Here is a 24,956-nt window from a genome sequence, read left to right as displayed (position 1 = left end):
GTCTTTCCCCATTAGAACTTAAGTGGGATCTTGTTTGTCAGATTTGTTCAGTGAATGTTGGATGCTGTATAAATCAATAATTGGTGTTTTCTGTACCTTCATGTCTTCGGGGTCTACTCTTTTGGAACAAGATTTCTTTACTATTAAGAATTATCCATGATTATCAAAACCCATAAAAAATTCAGATTTAACTCTGAAAACTTTGTTGGAAGACTTATTTTTTCCTTACAAGTGGCTGCCAGGATAGAGTAATTAAAAGCTCCATCTCTATACTTAATGTGGCTTGTGATCTAAGCCCAGTTCTACCATATGCTATTTGCGTAACTTTGGGCTAAGCATTTAACTTATCTGTTCCTCTGTTTCCTCTTCCACTGAACAAGAACTACACTTAAAAAAATAATACCTACCCTGTGAGGTTTCTATAAGGAATAAATGAGTTATAACATATGAATCACATAGAATAAGACCCGGCCCATTGTAAGCGCCCCATCAATATTAGTTATTGTTTATGGTTTTAGCATATAAGAATACACATTTAAGCTCCTACTGGATATTAGAAGTTTTGTATATCTGAAAATTAATTTCTTTTTTAAAATACAAGATGTTTAAGATGTTAAAAAGTTAACAGGAAATTTTATCCCAGATTACACACATGTTTCATTCTTCGAGCCAAGGAAATCCAGGCTTTACTGAAGTTTATACAGCGGTCAGTGTAAAAGGTTGCTCTTTGAAGTTTATGAAATCATACGACTCTTTAGCTATAAAAAGACAAATAAAATATTTGACTTGGACTCTACCTAATTACTTGTATCTACTTATTTACTTAACTGAAACCATCCATGGGAACCAGGTATGTTGGTATTGAGCTTTACATGGAAGCAATATGGAAATGCCAATTAGAATCTAACAAAATCACATCTTACTTTAAATCCAGCTGGGCCACAGCTGGAATTGGGTCTATAAGCCACAATTAATGCCAATATATATCCAAAACTGTGTTGTTTCTCTCTTTACAGGAAAAAGAAAACATAAAAAACAAAGAAAGAAAATGCCCTTCCCTTTGGGAACCCAAGTTGTATCAATTTCATTAAAGAAAATAAGCTTGTATTATACCAAGAGAAAAGAAGATTTATATGCATAGCCATATTGCTAGCACTGATGCTCAAACGTAATGTACTTTATTTCTTAAGAAATCAGTGGTTCTGTTTCTTCACGTAACTACTCTTATTCAGTAATATATATGTTTGGGGGCTGAAATACCTTGGATTTTTTTGTATCACCATTAAAAAAAATCAGTAAACAGATAATTACTTGTCTTGTGCACATTTGCAAATGAAAGCTCCTTTGTGAAATTTCCGTGAATTATTATTATTTTATTTAATGAATATTCATACATTTTCTATTTAAAAAGATGAATTTGAAGGTGGTTAATTTACTTTATCTTTGACATATTGCAATGTAATTTTTTTTATGAATTTGCTAAAGGCAAAAAATGCAGACAAGATGAAAGAATTAGTTTTCCTATATTATGGGCTGCTTCTATTTCCATCCCACTTTGTAGACAAAGTTTGTATTTATTTAAATATGAATATGGGGAGTGGATTTAAGTATAGAAAATTGCTGTATTTGTTTACTTACCTAGTACAGTTTTTTTGTCCTAGACTACAGTTTGAGAAAGCAGAGATAGTTTGATATATAAGTACACTGCAAACTTTAATAGTGTGATCTTAAATTAATACTATGATAATTAGAAAAATATAAAAATGATGAGCCATATTTTCTTTTACAGCTCTAGCTTTTCGAGTAGTGGTAGAAAGTGTCAGATATTGAGAAACAATTTCTTGAATAAAAGTGGAAAAACAAAAGTGGTTGGCAACACATGGCCAAAGCTCAATTTCTCTCAGGTCCTAGCTTCTGAGAGTTATTTCAGTGACACAACTTTATGGCTTCCATCGTTACATAGGTTGGAAGGACCAGTCCCTGGAGAAGGACATCATGCTTGATAAAATAGAGGGTCAGTGAAAAAGAGGAAGATCCTCAACAGGACGGACTGACCAGTTGCTGCAACAATGGGCTCAAACATAGCAACTACTGTGAGGATGGCGCAGGACTGGGCAGGGTTTTGTTCTGTTGTACGTAGGGTCACTTTGAACTGGAACCAAATCAACGGCATTTAACAACAACAACATCAAGGAAATGCTCTGCTCAAATTAGTCTCAAAGTCTAATTGTATGAATGCTCTTGTTTCAATTTGATTCTACTCTCTAACTTTACTATCTAGTATTTTTGGTGCTGGCCATATACATTCATTCTCTTTGCCTGATATTCCTAAAATCTGTTTGGAGACTGAGTCACCAAGGGGCCAATTGAAGAGCGTTCCTGAACATTGCCACCATCTCTGTTATTTGCAACACAACCAGCCTTATTCTTTTGTGACTTCAGGATACTAATAGCCAACCGAATACTCCTGTAAGCAAAAGGCACCTAGTTAGGATGGAGGTAATACTTCAATCACAAGACTTAGTGACCAGAGAGAGGGCTAAAGTTCAACCTTGCTAGCTCCATAGGTCAAGAGCCCTTGTGCAGTGCACAAGCTGTACATCCATACAGATCAGCCTTGTGTAAATTTAGCATAATCAGTGGTCATGATCAGTGTTCTAGGTATTGAGAGCTTTATCCAACTTTAAGTATGTTTTAATCAACTGCGATAATCACTTAGGAATCACCAATTCACTGAAGGAAATACTAAACCACCTACTTATAGTGGGGCATTTTTGAAAATACCCATTTTATAGAATTTTCTCCAGAAAAGGTAATCTTTTGTACTTTTTTTGGTATACCATCCTTACTTTCTTTTTAGTTATCATTCATTTAAATGAAATTGTGAATTAAGATTTTATAGATTTCAAAGTTGTCCTGTATTTGAGCTTCTCGTTAATATCAATTTACCGCTAAAATGAAAGAGTGGGTATAAATGCAGTGTTGGAGCTTGTGGTCAGTAGCATGGTCTGTGGCTATAGGCATCCTCAGTTGAATTCTGGCTGTGTGTTATCTCCAGCTAATAAACCTCTGTAAGTCCTGATGTCTCCATTTGTACAAAAAGAAAAATAAGAGTACTTAGTTCTCAGGATTATTATTTGGAATAAATGAGAAGATATGTGCAACATGTATAGAAAAATGTTTGGTACATGGTACACACCCAATAATATGAAATGATATCATTATTACATTAAGGCTCAAACAGTATTAGCTATTATTATTTAAGTAGTGATAATTAATTTGCCATCCAGTCAATTCTGACTCCTAGGAACCCTATAGGACAGAGTAGAACTGCCCCATAGGGTTTCCCAGGAGTGCCTGGTGGATTCAAGCTGCCGACCTTTTGGTTAGCAGTTGTAGATCTTCACCACTTCGCCACCAGGGTTTTCATAAAATGGATAGTCCCCACATTTTTTGATTAAAAGATAAAAGGAGAATATGAGAACCAAGGATAATTCTAGTAGAACAAGAAATAACACATGTGTAGGCTTGAGCTCCCCTCCCTGAGAATGCTCAGGAAACACCAACTTCTGCAACCAGTGACTAAGTATTAGCTTACACTTTTTGTCTTCCTTCTAGATGGAACCCCCTCATGATATTGGAATCAGCTCTTCAAATGTGTAAGACAATGAGAGAAAAATCTAAGCCATTCTGAATCACTGTGATGATTTATTTACTTTTATTTTTCCTTTGTCCATTTTTACTATGGAAGAAATTGCTTATCTGATAAAAGCACTCTCAGTAATAGGACTGTTGGGTTTAAATGTATTGCCATCTTCAAGCAGCTAATCCATACTGAGCTAACTCCTACTTTATTCAAGACAAAAGACATAACAGAAAAGACCAGGAGTTTTCTTTACTAAAATGGTCCCTGATTCAAAACGCCAAGCAAAGGAGCCTTGTATTGTAGACCAGGAATCTCTAAGTAGCATTGATGTGTATACAAACTTCATGATGATTTCTTTAAAAACAAACTTCTTTTCATTTCTTACTTATCTTATTTCAGGTATCCATCTCTTTTGCTTCTGCTAATATTTTTACAGGGGCTTTTCTTAGAATGCAGATTTTTGGTTCTCAAATACTGCCTCTTTCTCAATTTTTTTGTCCATTTTAATGAAGATAAGATTGGAATTATGCCTGAATCAACCAATTTTTTTACATGTGAAGATCCTAGATAGAGAATGGTTTGTTAGATAAATGTTGATATCAAGTTTTCTTGGCATAACAGACAAATAATATAAATAATTCTAAGTAACATGTAAAACCAATTTTCCTTATTCTTGTAAGTTTTGATATCAAACTCCTATATACTGAGCATGAATTAAAAAAAAAAAAGATATAAAATTCAACAATTTCATTCATAGTAATGTAGTCCCTGCCAGGGTAGTACAAATGGTTAATGTGCTTTGATGCTTAACCAAAAGGTTGGAGGTTCAAGTTCAAACAGAGATAGTACCTTGGAAGAAAAGCCTGGAGATCTACTTTCAAAAAATGAACCATTGAAAATCCGGTGAAGCACAGTTCTTCTCTGATATACGTGAGGTTGCCATGTGTCAACTCCGCTTGATAGCATTTTTTTTTTTAATGTGAGTGTATATTTAGAACAATTTTATCAACTTAAAGTAGGTATTTAAAGAAATTTGATAATTATGATATATTTTTTCAGTATTAATAGTAATATTTTTACTTGCATACATATTTCAATTAAAAAAAATTGTAAGTTTTGGTTTTTGTTTTTTTGTAAGTGTGATTTACTTTTATCTCACATAATAACTATGTGAGACACTCAGTGCAAGCAGTATTATTTCCAGTGTACAACTGATTCTTTGGAGCCCTGCTGGTGCAGTGGTTAAAAACTTAGCTGCTAACCAAAAAGTCAGCAGTTTGAAGGCAATTCGAATCTACCAGCTGCTCCTTGGAAACCCCGTGGGGAAGCTCTACTCTGTCTTATAGAATGACTGTGAGTCAGAATCGACTCGACGGCAATGGGTTGGTTTGTTTTTTTTTGATCCAAGTGAAAGTAGGTATAAAAAGTAAAGGATGATTTTAGAAATCAAGATCATGGAGCAGGTAGAAACTGAGAACCTAATTTAAAAAAAAGAAATGAATCAATACCGTTAAACCCATTGCTGTGGAGTCAATTCCGACTCCTAGCAACTCCATAGGACAGAGTAGAACTGTCACACAGAGTTTCCAAGGAGCAGCTGGTAGATTCAAACTACGGACCTTTTGATTAACAGCTGTGGCTCTTAACTGCTGTGCAACCAGGGCTTGCAAATTAGCTGTGCTACATTTTGCTACATGTTTCTAAAAATTGGCACTTGTGTGAATGTGGCAAATAAGAGCCTATCCCTCTATCCCAACTCACCTAGTAGAGGAAACAGAACTGAGTTCTAAGGCACATGGTCACACAACCTCTCTGTGTATCTATTTATCTGTACACTGTTAAGATTAGAGAAAAATAATTATCTCATAAATAACTAAACCAAAAATAAGCCAAACCTATTGTCGTCAAGTCAATTTTGACTCATGGAGACCCCATGTATTAGACAGTAAACCTGTAGAGTTTCTTGGCTGTAATCTTTATGGAGGCAAATTGTCAGGCCTTTCTTTCTGAGTGCCACTGGGTGGATTCAAACCACCACCCTTTAGGTTAGTAGTCCAATAAAAACTTTTTGCACCTCCCAGGGACATACTCATAAATACCAAAAAACAAACAAACAAAAACCATTGCTGTTGAGTCGATTCTGACTCATAGCAACCTTATAGAACAGAGTAAAACTGCCCTGTAAGGTTTCCAAGGAGCAGCTGGTAGATTCAAACTGCTGACCTTTTGGTTAGCAGCGCTAACTCTTAACCACTACACACCAGAGTTTCCTCATAAACACCAGTAGTAGTTTAAAAATACTATGTTTCCATAAAAGGCAGAAGGTCACACATCTAACATATGACCAAGCTAGGCAAGAACCTGGGTCTCTAGATTTCTAATTATGTTCTTTTTCTCCCACTTTTCCTTGCCATTTGGTAATTAACCAATTAAATGGCGACATACATAAAGAGATGGATTCTAACAGTGTTGAACGGAGTTCTCTCTTTCCATCCTCTCCTCTAAAACTCCCGTGATACCATCAAGAGAACAGGGCAACTGACATCAGCCCCATGAAAGCAACTGAAGGTGACAGAGGTGGGACAGAGGTGGAATGTGTCTTATTCTCTCTCCTTTACTGGTTGAGAAGTCAATCTATAGTAAAAATCATAGACTTTATCTGCAGTCAAGACCAGACCACTAGGATCTTTTTACTTAGTCTTTTATATTTTGGTAATTTCTACTGGAGAGCCTTCTGTCTTGGTGGTTAGCAACAATCTTTGTTACTAAGCTTTACGCTCTCAGATAAAATCAGTTTCTTAAACATTCACATATACATTGTTCAAAACTTTCTCTCTCTCTCTCTACACACGTGCACACACAAAACACACACAAGGAGTCAGAGAGCACAGTGCTAAAGTTGCACATATAAGAAAGGCTTATCTATGTGAAGTCAATCCTTTATGCTTTTATGTCCTGATCAAACTTGTATTAAAAATGGCAAAAACTCTAATAAGAGTTTTCTTTTTGGTTTATAAATAAATATCCTTCCACCATGTTCTAGTCTTGTTTCTGAACAACCAACAAGCAATTTGTTTGTTTTTTCCGTGAATAGCTTCAAGTGGAACTGAAATATTTGATGAAGCACATCAGTTTATTCCATATTTACTAAATACATACTGTGTATCTGGTTCAGGATTAAGAAACAACATACGTTGTGTTTGTTTTGTCACGTTTTTCATTGGACTGTTCGTTGTAGCTCTTCCCTGATTTAAACTGCTTATGCAAAGTTGTTTTATCTGTGCCTGGATAGCTGAATTGTGGTATCACGGTATTCTTCCTCTCATTCTGTTATTCTTTTGTATTTTGGAAATAATTCTGACAGCCAATACTGATTCCTGGCCATCTCTTTCCAGAAGATCTTGGAAAAAAGCAAATTATATTTTTTTATGTGTCAGATTTTTCTCCTGAATATATTTAAAAGTTTGTTCCTATGAAACATATGAAACAATTGGTAAGAAATACACCAACAATTATTTGTTAAAAGCATTAAAGGGTGAAAATATGCAAGATTTGCCTAAATTTTAGAAGGCATTGCTTAGCACTATTTGAGCTGTAAATCTTTTTGGGTGTGCAATCTAACTAAAATTTCCCTAAGGCAAGGGAGGCGTTTTCAATTTTCTCGTTTTTATTATATCATAATATCTTTGCCTCCAGGTGTTAAAATTGTAATCGCAATTCACACACACAAAATAATGTCAATTAAAAAATGAATCCAGGATGATCTGAAATAGATATTTACCATTAAGGGTGCAATGATTGAAAAAAAAAATGGAAAATGAGGACTGTGTTGGGAAGGACAATAAATTAGAGAGAAATGGTTGCTGGATAGGTCCACTACATTGATTGTCTTCTCTGATGAGAACTTCTATGATCACTGATGGGCAGGACCGTGACTTTCTTTCCTACAATTGTTTCCCAGTTCCTGGCCCAGTGCCAAATAACAGGGACAAAAAAGGACCTGAGTGAGAAAAGTCTAAGGATGGTGCAAGAGTTTAAGCAGAAGATCATGAGTCCCTACGACTGGAGAATTACTATAAACTTTAAAATGTAAACAAACAAAAATTGCAGCATGGGTGAATGTTCACCTTGGAGGCTGAGGAAAAGAAATTAAATTAGTGAAACATCTCATCTTCTGCATTGGGAGAGAGCTTTGCCATAACTGAGAAAGTGGATACAGGAGGAAAGTCAGACTCTGGGGAAGACAGAACATGGAGGGAGTGAGTTTCCTCTGGAGCAAGCTGAGCTTGTGATGCCTAAGGGGACAGCTGAAAGTCAAGATAAGTAGTACTTAGTTTATTATGTCAACCGTGGGGAACATTGGATGGTTTTTAAGCATCACAGTGATAATGTGGTAATTTTGGCCGACTAACTTTGCAACTAAGTGCAAAAACATATGGTATATTCAATAAATATGTGCCCATGGCTATATCCCAGATATTGTACTAAGTCTGAAACTAATACTGAATAAGCTTCCTTGGTCTATGTCCTTGGTCTAAGCTAAGAGAAGAAAATCAAGGGATAAGTGTACCAGTGAGAAATATGCTGCCAAATTCCAGGCTTAAAGAAATATAACTTGATTTAGGGTCATATCATAAGAGCAGATAGAGAGGTTTGTTTTTTGTTTTCTTTTTTGTATTGTAATTTTGACTTTGAATTTTCATTGGTTTTGTTTTAGAAAAATAAGCAAAACTTGAAAAGTGATTAGACATGGGAAGTTGGCATGGGTCAAATATAACAGTGAATGTGAGATTTTTAAGACCGGCTCATTGCAAAAATTATGACAGCATCAAGGAAAATAAGAACGATTGGGAGAGAAACTTTTGTGTTGGGAAATAAATAAGATTTATCTTTTTATTAACTACTAAAACTCCAAAATATACACTCACAAAGATTCTGCTTATATTTTTTGCAGTTAATTTTTTGGATGGTCTCGAAGTTTTATCCACTGCAATCTGTCTAGAGCATGACAGTTTGTGGTCTTCATTAAGTTGTCCTCCCTGAATTACTCAGGTGGCATAGTTATACCTGGCCATGGGAGGTGGGATATATGGGGGTAGAAGTGTGTGTAGGTGTGTTCATGTGAGTGTACATTTCCTGTATTACTGGGAAAAACAGAACCTATTTTAAAGCTAAACATTGATGCAAAACTAGTTGCATTTTATTTGCAATGGTGAACAAGTTTACCATGAACAACTATATTGATGTTATAAAAAATAAAAGCATCAAAATGATAAGTCATGGTCAACTTAAAACAATTGATCTAAGTACACAATTCTGTTAGACACTCAAACATGCACTAACCAGTTGTGTGAACTTCACTGGGCTTTTACTTTCTCATCTTTGAAATGAGGAAGTTGGACCACATGATTTCTTAAGTACCTTTCCATTTTTATCGATGTGTGTGATTGTGTGTTAAAAGGACTTGCAGGGAAAAGTCATCAGTTTGCTCTCCCCTGTAAAACAGAAAAGTGTTCTACAGTCTCCCAATTCACTGACCTAGTGGGGGTGGAAGGGGATACTTTGTGCTATGCAGAAATCATCAGCTTATGATAACCTGTACTTCTGGCTCTGTCAGTAGTCTCCTAGCTCATACTCTGTAATGGCTATAGATTCAGGAAATAAAGAAGTCGAATGTTAAGCCACCCCATTCCTGTGAGACATGGAGGGAGAGAGAAGAAGGGAGCCATTCTCTATTGTTTTGTGTATAGGTGTATGTGGGCGGGGGGGGGGAGGAGCCCTGGTGCCACAGTGGTTAAACGTTTGGCTGCTAACCACAAGGTTGGCGGTTCAAACATACCAGCTGCTCCGATGGGAAGAAGATGTGGCAGTCAGCTTCCGTAAAGATTATAGACCTGGAAACCATATGTGGCACTTCTACTCTATCCTATAGGGTCTGCATGAGTCAAAATTGACTCGATCGCAGTGGGTTTTTGTGTTGGCGGGGTATGGACTTCTACGATGAATAAAATGATAAAATGGCTTCTACGATCAATAAGTGATAACTAATGGCTTCTGCTGTTATGGAAAAGATTTGCCTTCTCTTTTATTAAATCATGAATAATCCGGATATCAATAATTGTTTCCTAGTCCTTTGAGAATCAGAGGACTTTAAATCAAATCATCCATTATCCCACTTCTTGTTAAAAGTCCGTTCCTCAGCCCAGGAGTTTTATATAGTTCCCGAGTTTTATATATACACAGTATCTTAGTCCGGTAATGCTGCTGTACCAAAAGCACTACACGCAGGTAGCGTTAAAGAGCAGACATTCATTTTCTCATAGTTTTGGAGGCTCAAAGTCCAGATTTAGGATGGCAGCAGGGTGATGCTTTCTCTCTCTGTTGGCTGTAGTAGAAAATCCTTGTCTTTATCAGCTTCTGTGCCCTGGGCGTTTCTTACCATTCCTTGGCTGCTTGTGGACATATCTTCACGTGGTGTGTGTCTTCCCCCGCCGTGTTCTATCTCTTTGTGTCAGTTTAGCAACCCGATAGGGCAGAGTAGAGGTGCCCCATAGAATTTCTAAGGCTGAAATCTTTACAGAAACACACTGCCACATCTTTCTCCCACAGAGCTGCTGGTGGATGTGAACCACTGATCTTTAGGTTAGCAGCCAAGTGTTTTACCACGGCACCACCAGGTTTCCTTTCCCTTGTTATAAAACACCAATCGGAAGGGATTAGATTTAGGACTCACCCTACTCTGGTATGACCTCATTAACATAACAAAAGAAACCCTTGCTTTCCAAACAGGGTCACATTCACAGATTGGTTTTAGGACCTCAGCTTATCTTTTTGGGGGAAACGCAATTCAATCCATAACACACAGTGACTTTTAGCCTCAAGTGTCCCTCCAGCACTTCTCTTCTCTTGGATTTTCTCTAGCCAGAACTGGAACTTAACCCCTTTTTTTTCAATGTCTCGAAGACAGAAAAGCAAACATTATTTTAATTTTGTTTGCTTGTTTTAATACATTAGCCATTCTAAATTTGTTTGCATGCAGTCCCGTTATCCACGTCACATGTTGGTGTAGCAGAGTTTACTGTCCTTAAAAGTCCATTTGCTCTTCCTCCACTTGACCCTAAAGTCTCCAGCTTCCTGCCATATTGCCTACCTCTTTTTCCCATTTCTCTCTTTGGAAGGAGGCCTGGTGGTGCAGTGGTTAAGAACTACATCTGCTAACCAAAAAGTCGGCAACTTGAATTCACCAGCTGCTCCTTGGAAACTCTATGGTGCAGTTCTACTCTGTCCCGTAGGGTTCCTCTGAGTTGGAATCCACTTGATAGCAATGGGTTTGGTTTTTTTTTTTTTTTTTTTAGAAACTGTCATGGATTGAATTATACCCCCCCCAAAAATGTGTGTATCAGTTTGGCTGGGCCATGATTCCCTGTATTGTATGACTTTCCTGTGTGTTGTGAGTCCTGCCTGTATGATGTTAGTGAGGGAGGATGGGCACCAGTTGTGTTGCTGAGGCAGGACTGAATCTACAAAATTGGACTGTGTCTTGAGGCAATATCTTGAGATATAAAAGAGAAGCGAGCAGAGAGACAGGGGGAACTCATACAACCAAGAAAGAAGTGACGAGAAGCAGAGCACATCCTTTGAACCTGGGGTCCCTGCACAGAGAAGCTCCTAGACTAGGGGAATATTGATAAGAAGGCCAACAGAGAGAGAAAGCCTTTCTCTGGGGCTGATGCCCTGAGTTTGGACTGTTTAGCCTACTTTATCGGGAGGAACTAAATTTCTCCTTGTTAAAATCATCTGCTTGTGGCATTTCTGTTACAACAGCACTAGACAATTAAGACAGAATTCTTCTCTCCTATTTCTGTTCAGTTTAGCTATCCCTTGTCTTATTTAAGCCCTTACTTTTAGAGTCACTCTGCCCAAAGTCCAGGGCTTGGCAATGTATTTCACTAAACAAAGATAGCCCCTTTGTGAGAAGAACCCAGGTGATAATAATTCAAATTATATACACACAAGTGTGTGTTTCTTTAAATTGCAATGTATCTTCATTCGAGTTTCAGAAAGTCCTTAACTCTTTGAAAAAGGTGCCATTCTCTAAAAAGGCAGCCAGATTCCAACGACAATTATGGTTCTCTCAGTCACGAGAAGCAGTTTTTATCAAAGTTGCTGCCACGCTGCTCCTATTGGGGTAAAGGGGCATTGCTGCAAGTGTGCCCAGCTGGTTGAGGGAGTCAGCCTCCACTACAGCCCATTCCCCTTATCTTAAACTTTTGCCCTGCGTTTTACCTGGCAGGAAGAGAAACATGCGGAGAGCTGTGTTGGCAGCTGACCAATTGGCAGTTCGCCTGCCAGGGCAGAGATGCTACTGCCTTTGCAGGGTTACACACGGTTTAAAGTATAAGCAAGCGATATTTTATTCCCCCTTCAAATCTATATGGAGCCCTGGTGACGCAGTGGTTAAGACCTCTGCTGCTAACCAAAAGGTCAGCAGTTGGAATCCACCAGCTGCTCCTTAGAAACCCTATGGACAGTTCTATTCTGTCCTATAGGGTCTCAGTGAGTAGGAATCGACTCGACAGCAATGGGCTTGGTTTGAATAATTCTATGTAGACGCTTGCATCTGACCTTCTAACAGCTTTCCAAGAACAGCTTTGCCAGTCGTGTGTGGGTACATAAATTGCATTCATGTACATACCTGGCATTGTACTTACCATCTAAAATTTCAACTAATTAATGAAAAAATGAACCAAATTTAAAAGGGGGCAGCAAGGAATTGGTGCTTTGGAAACACTAGAGAATAATATGCTTTGGAATCATGTACTTTTTTTTGTTTTGTTTTTCCCAATTAAATCTTCTCCCACCCATGCCACTCATTGTCTTTTCTGTCCTCTGGATTTCACTCTTTAGATCTAAGTAATCAAAGTACATAGACTTTGTGGTTATAGAAATAGGGGTAGAACATGAGATACCGATTACTACGGGCCACTAAAGGAGCTGATGTTGCCTTAAGTCTTCACCTTAAGTTAATTTAATGATTGCTTATGCTACCTTTTTTTTTTTTTTATGCTACCTAGTCTTATAAAGTTTAGACTCTAGAAATAACATAGCAGAAATAGTTTATGTGTTTAATAAACCATCACTACAATTGGTATCACAAGCTGACAAGATGTGATCTGGAGAGAAGGATTCCAATCTCACAGTTGTTTCATAAATCCCAGGAGTTTACATCCCCCAGATAATGTAGAAATCCAAGTGAAATTTAATATAACTATCTGATTTCAGAAGGACCTGAACTCTATATTTACAAGCAAGTTGGGAATATATTGGATTGGGCAGAATGACTTAATGGCCTTGTTCCTTTCTTTGAAAGTGTCCGTGTTACTTTGAGTCTATACCAGCTCCATCTTTTCTTGGTATCAGCAATGTCTGTTTGGCAGGCTGACTAAAATACCTTAATCTAAGAAATCAGGAGAAGAACCTAGATTTTTTCTCTGTGTAAATCCAACATTGTTTCCCCTCTATTATATGTGCCAAATAGGCTCTAAATCCATTGTTATATATATTTTTTAATGGATACATTCTTGGTGATTGCAGTCCAGTTAGTCAACTATAATGGGCCTGTTGAAATATAATTCATAGGAAAGTATGATATAGAGGCAGAGCTCTGTCACCAAGGAGGTATTTATGTTTGTTTTGTGACGTGTCCATGCTCTTCAAGGGACTCAGACTCCATATTCAAATTTAGTGTTTGACATCTTTTAACTGGCTTACACAAAGTATCCCCATTCTTCCTTAAAGTAGTTTAGAGGAACTTATACTTTTAAAAGCCATACTTTCACTGGTTAAATATAAAACTAGTAAAGACAATAACAGATCTGAAGGGATTGCAGCAGTCGTTCTGGAATCCTTAAAAGTTTAAAAGCACTGAAGCTACTTGAAATGGTGTATCTGGAGCTCATCCAGACTTGTAACTAATAACACAGTCCTGGCAACACAACATACGCCTCCTGGGTATTATCAGCTGTGACTAATACCCATAACCACCTAAGAGAACAATGGCATTTTTCTTTTTGTTTCATCACATGGTGAAAGAGCAATATTGGCACACTTTTTATCTGTGGCTCAGAGATAAATAAATTTTCAGAGTACTAATAGGGCATTCCATTTGGACCGTAAAGCTTCCTCCACCACCAGTGGGAGCTCTCTGCCTAATTGTTTTCCAGAGTTAATGTATCTTGAATTGAATTTCAGCTTGATAGCCCTCACTGAAGTGAGGGAATAGACCACTGAAGAACACAGAATGTGTGTGTTCGTGTACGTGTGTGAGTGTGTGTATGTGTGTTTTTGCCCTTATGAGATTTTTAAAAAAGGTTAAAAAACCAGAGCGAAAATTTAGAAGGCAAAGTGATTGCCAACTGAAGAAGCAGGGGCCATAGTAACCACTGAGCCTGCTGAGACCAATTACGTTACAAAGCTAACTTGAAGTAATCCTCCGAACTTTCCTCCAACGTCAAAACTGAGTGTCCTTGCAGGTTAGAGCTATTCTTCAGATCAAGGCCACTCAAGACACCCTGTGCCTCTCATAAAACCTGTTTTCTCTTCCCTGGAAGTTCCTTTTCTCTAGTTTTTATTCTATTCTAGTCAAGTCAAACCAAACTCAAACCCACTGCCATCGAGCCGGTTCCAAACTCACAGCCACCCCATAGGATTTCCAACGCTGTAAATCTTTATGGAAGCAGACTGCCCTTCTAGTCAAAGGGGCTTAAGAAAAGCTTATCCATTTGAGCATGCATGCATATCAGAATTTAGGTTTTTTGTTTTGAATAAAAAAAAAAAATTTAATTTTTTGCAAATAGGAAAAAAAGTAAAATATATATATTTTTTTAAACAGAAAGAGAAAAAAAATGATGCCAACTGAAGAGATGAACAATATTTGAAAAAAATTAAATTTCTAAACTATTAAAATTCAATTTTTAAATTGGTATAAATGGTTTTGTTGCATTTGGCTTGAGCAGTTGTGTGATAATCGCATTGCACCAACTGATTTTACTGAAGTTATTCTGGGTGTGTGCAGAGGATAAGAAAGTATTGGAGAGCTTTGTGTTGGTTTCAGTGGGGGTGGAGATGGGTAACTTATGACTCATCAAACCAGGTTTATAAGCCTTGCCTATGAACACAGGAGTTATTCAATAAAATAACCATGGTTAATAAACATCTGCCAAAGCGTAAACTCCAAAGTGGAAGCAAGAAAGGTGGGGCCATTAGCGTCAATAAAATTAGCCTAACCTACCTTCAATGTCAGATCAATTCCTGTCTACCTAATAAGTGCAGGGCATTGTCACTTCACACGTATGACCATTCCTTCTTTTTTGAATTCCCAGCTTTTGCAAGAGAAAAAAAGGAGGGGCCTGTAAGTAAAAGTAAAAGAGAGAAAGACAAAGGTGGTTGTTGTGTGAAAAACGTAGCCCATTGCCTTCAAGTCAATTCTGACTCATAATGATCCTATAGGACAGAGTAGAACTGCCCCATAGGGTTTCTAAGGAGCAGCTGGTGGATTTGAACTGCTGGCCTTTCTGTTATCAGCCCAGCTCTTAACCACTGGGCCACCAGGACTTCATGATAAATGTAAAGGGGTTATAAAATGTGTCTACTTACTGTCCTGCATCAGTGAGCGATGTGGTGGCCACTCCACATGCTCTTTCAGAAGACACAGTGAAAAGACAATGAGCAATTAGGGACTTCGGCCTGGATTGTAATGCGTATCAACTATGTCTCCTTGCTCATTTGTCAGAAGAGCAGATATTCCAGAAAAACCCATAAAACATGCAAAAGAAGAGGAGAGGGAATGTTCTCTAAATTCCAGATATCTTAGATAACCTGGATTTCAAGTTACTGTTAGAAGGAGATGAGAGCTCTGAGAGTTTGGAAGCTAGGCCTATGGAAAGTTGGACGGCAGCAAGACTAGAATCCAATTATGTTTTTAAACTTTATCCATATATTAATGAATACCAAGAACAACAGTTATTATGAAACTGTTATTGATTTTTCTTCATGCTATTTATTTTTTCAAAACGAAAAGCTTGAGTAGTTATCACAAAGATTATGTGTATTTTTGTTTGTCTTCAGGATTAGAGAAGAGATAAAATCAAATTTTAGCAGAGCAGAGGGTCAAAGGAAAAGAGTAGGCAGGGACAATTAAAAGATAAGCAGGCGGTTCACTGTCACTTTGGGTATATGCCCACAGGATCCCCTAACCTTCTGTGATAGGCAGAATTCTAGAGACGATCTCCCATGATTCTCATCCCCTGGCTAGTCAATCAAACACTCATCTAGTTGATGCAATAAAGGGATTTTGCCAATGTAACTACAGTCCCAAGTCACTTGATTTTAAGATTTGAAGAGTAACTGGGGGATCCTAACCCAATTGGGTGAACATTTTACAAGCAGTGAATTTTCCCCAAATGGCTGGGGAAGTCAGAGAGATTGGAAGCATGAGGGAGATTTCATGTGAGGAATTCTACCCCAGCCATGTTGTAAGAAGGCCACAAGAGAAAGAATGAGGTTGGTCTCTAGGAGTTGAGGGATCCTGACTGAGGGCCAGCAAGGAAACAGAGACTTCAGCTCTATAGCCTCCAGGAACTGAGACTGGAAGAGGACATAGCCAGCTGACACCTCGATTGTAGCCTGTGAGACCCTTAGCAGAGGACTCAGCCTCTTGAGCCTGGACTTCTGACCTACAGCACTGCAGATAATAAAAGGATGTTGTTTTGTGGCACTGAGTTTGTGATAATTTGTTACATAATAAAGCCATTGCCATCGAGTTGATTTTCACTCATAGCGACTCTATGGGACAGAGTAGAAGTGTCCCATTGAGTTTCCAAGGAGCACATGGTGGATTTGAACTACAACATTTTGGTTAGCAGATGTAGATCTTAACCACTACACCACCAGGGTTTGCATTTGTTACATAGCCATTAGAAAACCAGTACACTTCCGTTATGGAAATTAAAGAGAAAGGAGAAAGAAAGAGGATGTTACCAGGCAATGTAGTACTGCTACTCCTTCCCCCCAAAAAACAGCCCTGTATTTTCTCTTCCATTTCCGGATGTGTCCCTCAGCTCAGATTCCGATCCTCGGGTCACTTAAATTCCCCACGTTATCACCTGGAACATCTCACAAAGGTTTCTAGTACATTGCCACCCTATCTTCGCATTGGGGTGTCCTAGGTTACGCCCAAGTTGAAATTTTAAAGAAATTTTCCCATGATTAGATGTAGCTTTTGTGTATGTACTTCAGTTTGTGAAAACCCAAAAAGCTAAACCCATTGCCATCGAGTCGATTCCAACTCATAGCGACCCTATAGGACAGAGTAGAACTGCCCCACACGGTTTCCAAGAAGCACCTGGTGGATTTGAACTGCTGACCTTTTGGTTAGCAGCCGTAGCTCTCAGGGTTTCCTCAATTCATGAAAGGAACATTAAATTATTTTAAAATATCCCCACTGTATTTTTAAATGATATATTGCAGGTTTCAAATAGTTGGGTTACAGACACAAATTTCAGGTAAATTTGAAATTCACTTTATTGCAGTCTGTATACCTGTGTGTGTTTTTCCTAAATGACCTTCCTTTTAATTTACTGTCGTTCTGACTTTGGATTGGGTAATAGAAATATAGTTAATATATAGCTGCATTAAACATCAGGGGGTTAAAGAAATCTTTCTATAATACCTTGTTTAACCTGGTAGAAGGGTGAAGGATTTTTTTTTTTCCTGGTGATAGCTACACACTACCTTCCAAAGAATACTTGATATTCTCTGCCCCACCCCAGTGGAGTAAATAAATAACCTCATTATTAAGATAATGAAAACAAGTTAGGGAATTTCCCAAGAATAGATAAACCTATACTTTATCCTAGTATCTTCCTGCTATGATCAACAGGTCTGCATTTGCCTAATTTGTAGCCAGGATACTCTGAAAACCTTTGGTGAATGTAGTGAAAGAAAGCTAGAGTAAGGAGAGACATAGGTTTGTTCATATCTTTTTCCTACTGGACACCGCTTCTGCCCATATTTTACTTTTTTTTCCAGCCTCTATGCTGGATCTAGTTATTATGAAGTAAGTTAAACAAAAATGTCCTTGTTATATTTCCTTGTCAATAGCGTATCTGTGAAGGCAGGAATTCTGAGGCTGAAACGTTTAGGGGAGCAGCAGGGACCTAACATAAAAATTACGTAAAGAAGTGGATGAAATAAGACGTCGCTGTGTGAGCTCTCCGCCTGCTGAGCTCTTTAAGTCTATTTTTTTTTTTTTTAATCAACTAAAAATACCCAGAACAAATCACTAAGACTGCAAGTAAAGACATAGGCATAGGAAAAATGCAACCAGATTTGGAAAAAAAAAAACAAAAAAACTTAAAGAGAAAAGGAAAGTCAAAGAATATTTTAATAAATTGTATTGGTTGTTATTAACATGGTATACACTGAATTTTTATAATGTAGTCTTCTAAATTAGTTGTATAGCTCATGGCTCTAGGCAAAGAAAGCATTTCAATTCCTTACCCATCATCCCTTTATCCTTTTTTACTTAAAAAAAAAAAAAAAAAAAAACCCAGGAGTGCCTATAGAAGTTACTCTGGAGATATTTTAATTGATGGAAATAGAAATATTTACTCAATTTCTAGAGTCTGTCTCTATTGTCTATCTCTGGTTTAACCCCATTGCTCTTTAGCTAGGCTCTGAGCTCTATAAATAATTAATTTTTGATACTTAGTAAAATGGATTCTTTCCAAATAACTCCTAGAAATATTACATCTGTAGGTCTTAGCACTGTACTGTACTGTGATACAGTTTATGGAAACTTTAAATTATTTATAATGCTTAATAACTAGCCATTGGTGAAGGAAATAATGAGAGATCTACGGGGACCTTTTCAGGTTTGGTAAACTGAGCTTTGTTGGGTTGTTGAGTCAATTACTATTACATAAAAAACTGTCAAGAAGTCAGCCATTTAATATTTATGCTATTTAATTTATACTTTTCCTCACATTAATATCATATTAGATGAACCGTCAGAAGCCTCAGGAAAATTCCACTAAAATTGCACCTATTTCATGCATATTTGAAAAAGGAAATCAGTACATTTTATTATTAAATCTTAAGGTAGGCGGCAGGCGCCATTTCCCAAAATGCCTAACTGACTCCCACATAGTAGCTTTTTGCAACAAGAAAAGGTGACTAAATCTATGGACGAACCACTCTTGTTCATTTTGTCTTCATGTCTGAATGCAGAGGACTTCATTGTGGACAAATTTCATTGAGCGTAGAGGGCTCAAACCATGTCTTGCTAAGGGGAAGTCTTTATATCATTAGTCACCCACACAGTGAAATAAATAGAATTTAAATTTAGATTTGCACTATAGTAAAACCACTATAGATATTTATTCGGAATTATAATCTTATGATCTAGGGCAACCTAGGAGTGTAAAGAAGAGAACCACTATTTATTTACCCCTGATTATGTGCCAGGCACATACTGCATTGGGCAAATCTGCTTCAAAAGACCTCGTTAAAGTTTTAAAAAGCAAAGATGTCACTTTAAGGACTAAGGTGCACCTGACCCAGCCTGTGGTGTTTTCAGTCACCTTACATGCATGCAAAAGCTGGACAATGAATAAGGAAGACCGAGGAAGAATTGATGCCTTTGAATTATGGTGTTGGCGAAGAGTATTGAATATACCACCGACTGCCAGAAAAACGAACAAGTCTGTCTTGGAAGAAGTACAGCCAGAATGGGCCTTTGAAGAGAGGATGTCAAAAATTAGTCTCATGTGCTTTGGACATGTTATCAGGAGGGAGACCAATCCCTGGAGAAGGACATCATGCTTCCTAAAGCTAATGGTCAGCTTAAAAGATGAAGACCCTCAGTGAGATGGATTGACACAGTGGCTGCCACAATGAGCTCAAACATAGCCCTGATTATCAGGATGGTGCAGGGCCAGGCAGTGTTTTGTTCTGTTGTACATAGTGTCACTGAGTCGGAACCAACTTGATGGCAGCTAACAACAAGAACATGTGCCAAGCACAACGCTACCCAGTTTATGTGTTTCATTTATTATATATCATTCTTCCAATAAAAACCTGTTACCACTCTTTAGGAGATCACAATGAAAAATCAATATAGAACTTTTACATTGAAAAAAAAAGTACATATAAAGTTCTCTTGGGAATAAGCAATATATTACCTGCTTCAAAACTGAGCGAGAGACCATTCCCCTCCCTGGCCACCCCCCAGAAGTACTCATGTGATCCACGTTTAGGAATGGGCTCTTAAAATGATGATTATCTGTTTCCTTTGGCAGCAACTCATCTTTTTGTGTTTTATTACCCTTCCGCATGAACAAATTCTTCTTTGTTTTCTATCTAGGTGTTCCTTCTCTTTCTCTGCCATCATTAATCCTAACAAGTGTCTGCAAGTGTCTCTCCAGTTCCCCTGGTCAGATGACTTACACCCTTTGTAATGGCTTGTCCCTAGCATTGCTTATCTCGTCACTCTTTTAATTCTCCTTTTTTTTTTTTGCGGGGAGAGGGAGGTGTGGCTAATCTCACCAACATGGAAGACCGGATAGAATTGAGACTCTTGATAAACTAAAATATATTTCCACGTGCATTTAATAATTTAACAAATGACAAAGGTTTTTTTATTGTCGTGGTGGTGGTGGTTTTGTTTTTCTATATTTACCTCTAATTAGGAACCTGATTTTTTGAAATATAGTAGATCAATACAGCATTACTGAGTAGACTGTCTCATTTATAGTTAATTTTTATGCACAAACCTTTGCCCTATATCGGAAATTTTCCCAATAATTACTGACTCAGACTTGCCAAGTATTGCCAAATAAAGATAAAGGTATCCTTGACTAAAGGTCCCAAATTTTTCAACATACCCTTCCGGTAATCTCCTAGAGCCCATATATAGCAGGCTTGGGACTTGGCTCAAGATTTCTCATCCATCAGATATCGGCTTAATTTTGGGACTTTCTATATTCCATGTCATGGTGTCCAAGTCCGTGGTTTTACTTAGTAAGTGAATAAACATCTCAAGTTTATGTTTCTACAATGAAAGGCAGTCAGGTAAATAGGCAAAAGGTGTCTCATGAACTCTTAAATCAAAGCCAAATACTATACGCAAGGGCACTGAAATTGTTTCCAATTTTTAAATATAAAATACACCAATATGTCCTTAATTCAATATTAAAATGAGAAAAGTCATGGTAATAAAGATATTCAAATTATTCACCATATTAAGATAAAATCACACAAATAGGTCCCATAAGAATAACTTAACACCTCAGCAGGAATCTGTTCTTCACTCTGTGCAGAAGGCTATTTCTCCCATTCTTTACTTTCTCAGTACTACTCATTCTTTCTCAGCCTCTAATACTGTACACATCCTCATCAGCCTTTTGATAATTAAGTCCACACAGGTAATTTTTCATTCTCCCCATCCTTCCTATAAGACTGGTTCTGGGCCAATTCTTCTCCCTTCACGCCATGCTAGGAATATTGTCAGGCGCTCTCTCCCACCATGCTGGAGGGCCCTGGGCCCAGAGAAGCTACACTAAGACACACGTACCTGAAGTTTCTCCCTCAGCATTGATACTTTACTATTTAGGGGCAGTGTTGGATGGGGAGGGGGCTACTCAGAAAAAAAATTACAGTGTCTTAAGGCTACACCCTGGGAAGTTAATAACTGTGCTTTTCAGCTTCAAGATTACCCAAATTTGCAGGATTTCACTCTCACCTCCTTCCTGAGCTTGATCCTCTGGGCTGAAATTCTAAGCTCTGTCTCATTCACCAACTAGCATTTGAGCTCTAGTTGTGCTATTTCCCATCCTACCAATATCCTCTACCTCTGACCACTGTAAGCTTTGTCTTTAGCTCTCCAAAATGGTTGAAGATCCTGTAATATTCCATAATCCATGTCAACACCATAGTAATAACTGAATCAAAAACCTCAGTGACTTAACACTTTAAAAAACTATTTCTCTTTCATATCAATTCTAATCAGTATGAGGGGAGTGAGAGGTGTTCCAAAGTAGGGAAGCTTCTCCACCATGGAAATATTCAAAGATCCCAGCTGAGTGAGGATCTGCCATCTTTAACATGTGGCTTTCATGCTTGCCTTAGGCTCCAGGCATAAGGAAGACAGAGAAAGATTGCAAAGGACATTTTAATGGGCCAGAATTGCAGGTGGTTTGCATCACTTCTGCTTATGTACAATGGACAGAACTCAGTCACATGACTGTGCTTGTTTACATGGAAGTCTAGAAACTACAGTCTTATTTTGTGCCCAGGACAAAAGTGAAATAAGTATAGTGAAAAACTAACAAATCTCTATCACAAATTCGATCTGTGATTTCGAGAGTATTTTTATTAACATTTTAATGAATTTTGGTGACTACTTGGCATGCTTACCTCCCACAAAACAAAGTATAAATACTTGTTCTCAATTAAAAAAAGAATTTAAATTTGTTGTGTTTTAGGTGAAAGATTTACAGCACAAATTAATTTCTCGTTCAAAAATTTATACATAAATTGTTTTCTCTCATTGGCTGCAATCCCTGAAATGTGTCAGCCCTCTCCTCTCCCTTTCTAACCTGGGCTCTCCATGTCCATTCTTCCAGTTTTCCTGTCCTTTCCTGGCTTCTGGTCTTTGCTTTTGGGCAGATGTTGCCCATTTGGTCTCGTATACCTGAATGAACTAAGAAACACATTCCTCACATGTGCTATGGATTCTTTTATGTTGTTGTTGTTAGGTGCCATCCAGTTGGTCTTGACTCATAGTGACCCTATGTAAAGCAGAACGAAACTCTTCCTGGTCCTGCACCATCCTCAAAATTGTCGTTGTGTTTGAGCCCATTGTGGCAACCACTGTGTCAATCCATCTCATTGAGGGTCTTCCTCTTTTTCGCTGACCCTCTACTTTACCAAGCATTATGTCCTTCCTGATAACATGTCCAAAGTATGTGACATGAAATCTTGACATCCTAGCTTCTAAGGAACATTAGGGCTGTACTTCCTAGATAGATTTTTTCCTTTTTTTGACGGTCCGTGGTATTTTAACATTCTTCGCCAACACTATAACTCAAAGATATCAATTCTTCTTTAGTTTTCCTTATCTGTTGGCCGGTTTTCCCATGCATATGAAGCTTGGAGCAAGCACACTTTAGCCCTTAAAGTGACATCTTTGATTTTCAAAAGAGCTCTTTTGCAACAGATTTGCCCAATGCAATGTATCCTTTGATTTTTGGACTGCTGCTTCCATGGGTGCTGACTGTGGATCCAAAAAAAAATGAAATCCTTGACAACTTCAATCTTTTCTCTGTTTATCATGATGTTGCTTATTGTTCCAGTTGTGAGGGTATTTGTTTTCTTTATATTGAGATGTTTTTGGTCTTCATCAGTAACTATTTCAAGTCCTTTCACTTTCAGTAAGCAATGTTGTGTTATCTGCATGACTGAGGTTGTTAACGAGTCTTCCTCCAATCCTGATGTCCCATTCTTCATATAGTCTAGTTCTTCAGATTATTTGCTTAGCATACAGAATGAATAAGTATGGTGAAAGGATACCTGACCCACACCTTTCCTGACTTGAAACCACACTGTATCTCCTTGTTCTAATCCAATGACTACTTCTTGATCTATGTACAGGTTCCTCATGAGCACAATTAATTGTTCAGGAATTCCCATTCTTTGCAATGTTATCCATAATTTCTTACGATCCACACAGTCAAATGCCTTTGAATAGTCAATAAAACACAGGTAAATATTTTCCTGGTAGTCTTTGCTTTCAGCCAGGATCCATCTGACATCAGCAAATGATATCCCTAGTTCCAAGTCCTCTTCTGAATCTGGCTTGAATTTCTGGCAATTCCCTGTTGATGTACTGCTGCAAATGCTTTTGAATGATCTGCAGCAAAATTTTGCTTCCTTGTGATGTTAATGATATTGTTTGATAATTTCCACGTTTGATTGGATCACCTTTCTTTGGGATAGGCATAAATATTGATCTCTTCCAGTCTGTTTGCCATGTAGCTGTTTTTCAAATTTCTTGTCATAGCATTTCCAGTGCTGCATTCATTTTTTGAAACATCTCAATTGATATTCCATCAAGTCCTGTATCTTTGTTTCTTTTATAGGCCTGCCTAATCTTTGACTGCAAGTTGGACTTCGGGAGTGGCTTCAGTTCTGAGTTAGCAGGATGACCAGGGGCCATAGTCTTGGAGGTTCCTGCAGTCTCTGTCAGGCCAGTAAGCCTGGTTTTGTTTGTTTGTTTTTGTGAATTAGAACTTTGTTCTGCATTTTTCTCCTGCTTTGTCTGGGACCTTGTATTGTGATCCCTGTACAATTTTTAATTTTTTTTAAGCAATGTATGTAGAAAGCTTCTTTAATGTCTGAATTGAGAGTAAAAGGGAGTAATGGGTACATGGAAGTAACAAAGGAGCAGTATTTGTATATGAATATATGTATTTTTATATATATTTTTTACTGATTTTTATTCCAATTAAACATCTTGCTGGATTTTTGTGTTCTCACCTTGTGCTAACATTACACTATGTACTGTTTCATAAACTATTTGTTTTAGTCCTCCCTATTCCACAGGGAGACCTGGTGGTGCAGTGGTTAAGAGCTTGGCTGCTAAACAAAAGGCCAGCAGTTCAGATCTACCAGATGCTCCTTGGAAACCCTATGGGGCAGATCTACTCTGTCCTATATGGTAGCTATGAGTTAGAATTGACTCGAGGGCAATGGGTTGTTTGTTGTTACTCCAAAAGAGGAGCAGCCCTGATGGCACGGTGGTTACGTGCTCGCCTGCTAACCAAAAGGTCAGCAGTTTAAACCCACCATCTATTCAGCAGGAGATAGATGTGGCAGTCTGCTTCTGTAAAGATTACAGCCTTGGAAGCTCTATGGTGGCAGTTCCACTCTGTCCTATAGGGTCACTATGAGTTGGAATCGACTTGAGGGCAATGGGTTTGGTTTCGTTTTTTTAATCCACAGGAGATTGGCATGATTATTACCCCTTTTTCATAGTGAAATGCCTTGTTCAAGATCCAATGATCTTCCTTTTAATTTAGTTTTCTGGGGACCTAGTATCTATAGAGAGGCCTTTAGAGTAAGGGTAGATGATTAGATAGATAGATAGATAGATAGATAGATAGATAGATAGATAGATAGATAGATAGGTAGGTAGGTAGGTAGGTAGGTAGGTAGGTAGATAGATAGATAGATAGATAGATAGATAGATAGA

The sequence above is a fragment of the Loxodonta africana genome, chromosome 23 (assembly GCF_030014295.1).
Source record: "Loxodonta africana isolate mLoxAfr1 chromosome 23, mLoxAfr1.hap2, whole genome shotgun sequence".
Lineage (NCBI taxonomy): Eukaryota > Metazoa > Chordata > Mammalia > Proboscidea > Elephantidae > Loxodonta > Loxodonta africana.
Note: the sequence above shows the minus strand (reverse complement) of the source record.